Here is a 6,034-nt window from a genome sequence, read left to right as displayed (position 1 = left end):
CTGGGTCCTCTCAATCCTTTATTGCAAAACCAGTTTCTGTAATCTGGTAGTGTGCATGACTGACCACTATATACCTCAAAGTGTGTTTTGCATAAGAATGAACGCATGTTTTACTTCAGATCGTCATAGTCCGACACTATGTAATTGTAAACCCTGATTTGGCTACATTCCCTCAAAGATTTCTAATCCATGTTTGTTCAGATAATGATTGGACTAGTCCACCCACATTCAGTCACTCAAATTTTAAGGGAGTCCAGCTTATCCCAGATGTGTTTAAAGGGAGGGTTTGATCTGTGAGGTTTGTTATAAAGAATGCTCTTTGCCTTCACATAAATGCTACTCCAGTTCATGCGTTTCTCACTGGGGAAGTAGTTTGGGGGGGGTTAATTTGCTTGGTGATGTAATGGAAGCAATTTTTTTTTTTTTTTGCCATCTAAAGCAGTTAAGATGTCATTGTAAGCTCTTATACTATTTAGCATCACTATTAATGGAGAAGTGGCATATTCCTCTGCCAACAATTTCCCCTGGAACATTGTGATCTAATTCCTATAGTCTTTCCATGTTTTTCCTGCATTAATGTAGCTTGGCATTCCATCTAAATGAGAAAAAATAGACTTATATTAATCTATTTAAGCTACAAGGACACATGGATTGAATTAAAGGTCCATTTAAATGTGTACTTGTACTAAATGTAACGAGTAGGATTCATGTAGATGAAATTGAACATAGCTTTGTGAATGTTCTTCCAGGCTGGCAATAATTTGAGTTCTACCTTCAGTGTTTTTTTTTTTTTTATATATAACCGTTCATAAAAACTCATGGCTGCATTTTCACAAAGACTGTCCAAAAGCATAGGTGTGTAAACCAAATTGCATGTTTTACCAAATCATAGCATGTCTGATGGTTTCTGCAACTATTTCAAAGCATAAATTTGGCAATTTGAGTTTAATAAATCACTATGGGGGGGGGGGGTTGGGGAATGTAAATGTAAATCATTTTACTCTAGGTTCAGTCCCGACTCATTTTGATTGAAATCTGATGCATTATTAGATTAACTGATTTTTAATCTGTGAAGGAACTCTCATTCCTGTTGCTTATTTTAGTTTCATTTTATTTATTTTTCTTGCTCTGTGCCCATATGCATAAAACATCTCAATTACTCCTAGGAATCACACTAAAAGTTAGTTTAGGAGTAAAATTACTCCTTGCTCAGAGTAGGAGGTAGACGTTAGTCATCATACACCTATTTATAGCTGGGAGTAGGATCCATTCGTAGGAAAGACTAATGGCTCACTGTGACGTATTTTTTTCATTTTTGAAAAAAAAACAACTGCGAGATCACATGAAGGCAAGCAGAGGCGGAAAGACAACTATACGAATATTCTAAAATAACTCAGCCTTTTTAGTTATAATTTGACACAAAATAAGTGTTTCCCCCTCATTCCATTACAAGGAGCTTATGTGCTACTTTGAGTTAAAATACAAGGTTAATTTCACATTCATAATCGCAATCATAAAATATACATAAAACATCTTAAATGTAACCCTATTTATTCTTCTGTTGTACATAGGAAATTCACAGGTGGAATCACTGGATAATTTTTCATTCATTTTGCTGCTTTTTAAAATAGTTTTATTTGTGTTAAAACATTGTTGGATATAGAATTGTTGTAATGTAAAACCCTTGATGAATATAGGCTAGTATTGATTATGAATTGATTAGGATATCATATAGGCATAATCATTGAATATGAATGTTGCTTGTTTTGGGGGAATTTGCCACGCAATAGTGGGGACATAAATAAACTGTCGAACAATCTCGGGTGCTGTTAAAGCCATTCTGGTTTGATGGAAAATTCTGCTTATTGAAGGTTGTGATTATGATCCCAAATAATTTTTCAGTAACCTAGAATATACATTTCCTTTCCAATCTATGTCATCACAATAACTTTTGTAACTCAAGCATCAAGTTGGCTTTCAATTGATTAAGTGTAAAATAAAGCACCCCATACATTTACACTTTACATTTAATTCAAATTGAGTGTACAGGACTTTAATTGCACTGAATGTAACTCTCCTGCTCTGATGGCAGTTGCCGCTGGGTGTGGAGATGGAGACACTGCCAGGTGTCTCTCTGCAGTCAGTAGGGGGAGCTGAAGCAGGAGTTCGGGAATGTATTTCCTATGAGTTGCTTCTGAAGAGGTTGCTGTGTTTCAGGTTGGTGATGTGCATAGAAGAGAGATCTGCGAAGCAAACTACAGAGCCATTGAGGAGCACAATCAGAGATTCCAAGAGGGCAAGGAGACATACGTAATGGGCATGAACTGGGAGACCTGATGAGCACCTCTTTACTCCATGATCTTATGCATCTCAAACAATGTGCCATCTGTTCTCTGCTGAGCTTGTGTATCTGTCTCACTCTCTCTTCTATCCTGTCACTCAGACCACAGAAGAGTTTGTGAACCTGACTCAGGTGACCATGTCCAGGGCAAACACGAGAAACAACAATCAGCTGATGGCTGAAGAGCTTTGTGATGCGGCCAAAAATCTGAATGTCAAAAGCATTGACCCTGGGATACATCACTCCAGTTGAGGATCAGGTAAGTCCTACCATGCCACTATTCTTCAAACCTTGGCAATGGTTGCCTTAAGGTCAATGGAAAGCATCTTGAAGGCCCTTACCTCTTAACCACCCTCACCGCCTAAGTTGTCTTCTCTTCTCATTCCAGGACTTGTGTGGGTCCTGCTGGACCTTCAGTGCTGCAGGAGCTCTGGAAGCCCAGTGGATGAAGAAGACAAACAAACTGATCCCTCTAAGCAAACAGCAGCTGGTAGACTGCACCTTGAACTCTGGAAATAGAGACTGCTCTGGAGGATTGTCTTGCATTGCCCTGGAATACATTAAATCCAAAGGAGGGATCCAGGCTGCAGCCACCTACCCCTACGCCATGAAGGTGAGCCATCACAGTGCCATAGGAGTTCTGAGGCTGCCCACAAATGAAACAATACAAAGAGAGAAAATTACAGATAGTCATAATTACTTATTTTCAAAAATGACGTGAATAATAAATGCATAATGACACAATTTCCATGACTGATTCTGTTAGGAGAACTTTATATATCTCATGCTTTTCTCTCCCTCTCTATCTCCACAACCAGGAACAGGTCTGTGCTGCTGACCAGAGCAAGGACTGAGGACTGAGAGGCAGAGTGTGGTTAATTATTTTGCATTTCTGAGACATATGCTCTTGTGTATCCCTGTATTGGGGCCATCTGTGCTAGGATGAACCTGCATGCAGTCTCTTATTGAGGCATTGTTGTGAGCAATCTGATTCATTAGCTTTGTTTATTTGGCACCTAAACTCCTCTCCAGCACTGCAGCTCTCTCCTTGATTCTCTTGCAGGAGTCTTCTATGACCCCAAGTGTACCATCTGGAAACAGGCCATGGTCTTGTTTGGATTCGGTACTGAAGGTACTGACAAGTACTGGACTATCTAGAATAGGTGAGCATTCATTGACTTTAAATTGACTGTATTGATTTTAATGCATTTGCTGTGTAGACCAGTGACACAGACTGTTGCAAGTAATTGACAAGTGTAGAAGAACTATCCTTCAGCACTCCTTGTGATAATTCTGTGTTGAGAGGTTGTATGTAAACCCAGATTCCTACTTAAGTCCTTATGTTTTTAGTGGGATTGTCAGTGTAATCTTTGAAGTATAAATAAGCACAACTCCTTGGGCAAACAACAAAGAAACTGGGTTATCTGGGTAATTAGGTTATCCGTATGATAAATAAAAGGGGCTGGGAACTGGATCGGGAGAGTGTAATTGAGGAATTCTAATACATTTTTTTGCCAACTTGATCTCTGGGTATTTGGGTGTTGCTGAGGAGGGAAGCAAGAATAAGACTAAAACATACAGTACAGCAGCCTATGGAGGATTTACTGTGTAGAATTTGTCTTGTTCAATGACAATTCAATGCTGTGGCAGCAATAGCTTGTGAAACTCACTGTGCACCTGAGAGACCTAGACTATTCTTCTTTATCCAGAACCATTGAAATTCATAAAGGCTTGCAAATTTGTTTAGGATCTCAGCCATGGACTTCCAAATACCAACAACGGTCTGTATTACCAGTTGCCTAATTTCAGTCTGTCACTTCACTTGTTCTTTGATCCCAGTGTTATCGATGAGCTAGAAATAGTTGTTTGAGTTGGTGAAGGGGCATGGCAAGGAAGATCAACATTGTCATCTCTTGACTTGTGCGCCCCCCACAGAAACATTGCTGTGCTCTTTTCCAGCTGGGGCCCTTACTCAAACCTTAAATGTTCTTAAATATGAATGTGCTAATCTAGATATAGCAGCTTGGGTATAGTGTTTGCAAATAATGTTCTCAATTGATAGGTTAATAGGTTTGTCATGGTGCCATCCTCATTTCAGAATTATTTTTATAAAAAGGTCTTAAAAAGGATAAAGGCACATGGCTTAGTTCTAAATACATGGAAGGAATTAATAAAACAATGAGAAAGACCTGCCAATCATATGAAAACATGTACAAAAGCTGCCCAATAGGGGCCCTGCTGGGAGAAGGAGTCCCACCCCCGTGCTTATTATGTAGATATGTATTTACTGGAGGAAAAGCATTTTCCAAAATCATCCTTAGTGTTTTTGTCATGAACCCCAGAGTTGGCACAGCTCTGAGGGATTAATGGCTTCGATATAAAGTGGGAGGTATTGAGTCCAGGGGCTGACTGTGATTATTAGCTGCAGCACAGCTGTCCCCTGCCCTGGGGTGGGTCTGGGAGTTCAGGAGGAGGGTCCTCCTGGGGAAACAGTGACAGGACTCTCATTCAGGACAGTCCCCAAATTAATTCATCATTACTGGACTGGAAAGCACAAGAGAAGAGAGAAAGAGAAGGCAAGCGAGATAGAGGAGAACAAGAACAATCTGAACACATCTTTTTGGTGTTTTGAGTTTGAAACAGAGGAGAACCATTTTGAGATCTTCTCCTGCAATTCAAACTTGAATGGTGAAAATACACTGAAAATAAGGCGACTGGGGTGAAGTATCCAGCACTCAAAGTTAGCTTATATAACAAAGGTAACAGCTGGTAAAACTTGAAGTGTTTTGCAGAACTAGGCCTTAATTCACCTCAGTCCTCAATTCTGTTAAAATCTGCAAAAGTTCAAGTAGTGAAATTCAAACACTACATTATCTGTGTGACTCACAACATATCTAATTTGTCTTGGGCTTTTTCTTTCCCAACGTGCAATTTCCACTATTTAGTTTAGAATTCAGAGGTATCTTGGGATCTCAAAGTTGATTACACTATTTTCTTCTATATCCTTTTTTTTTTTTTTTTCATTTTGAATCCTCAAGGGGCCAGTGCAGACTGATTCAAACTATATAACGACAAAGATCGTACAGATCAGTTGAGGATTGTGGTCTGGGCACTTTCTCTGTTTTAACCAAATAGTTAAAAAATCTTGATCGAGCAAAAGGAAAACGTTATACTGATTGTTACTGACTAAAGTGTAATTAAAGTTGGATGTGTTGATATTATTCTGATTAAAAAAAAACGCAATTATAGATCAGCAATGACACTAGTTTTCAGCGTGAGTAGTCTGCACTGAGAATAATGCGGTTGTCTGTGTTGTTATTAAGAATTAATAACTGTGGGAGTTTTATCATCTCCTTACCATTGCATTTCAAAATAACGTTCAAGACCGATAAGGCAAAACGTCATCGCTAGCAACTGTGCGAAGAAAACAATACAATTAAAAATATATATAGTTTTAGTAAATTCCACATTCATTTTTTTATCTGATAAAATACACACTTTAATTAAAGGTTATTAGAATAAAATTAGTTTGGATAATTTAAGAGTATTAATATTTCTACATACCTAATTGTAGCATTGCCTACATCAAACGATTAGTGTGGGCATAATTAACAGTTGTTTAATGTTGTCTTGTTTTTGTATTGTTAAACTCCTACATAACAATAAAAAATAAAAAAACACCGATCTGAAACA

Source organism: Amia ocellicauda, chromosome 22 (assembly GCF_036373705.1).
Source record: "Amia ocellicauda isolate fAmiCal2 chromosome 22, fAmiCal2.hap1, whole genome shotgun sequence".
In the NCBI taxonomy this organism is placed as follows: Eukaryota; Metazoa; Chordata; class Actinopteri; order Amiiformes; family Amiidae; genus Amia; species Amia ocellicauda.
This window is presented reverse-complemented; position numbering follows the sequence as displayed.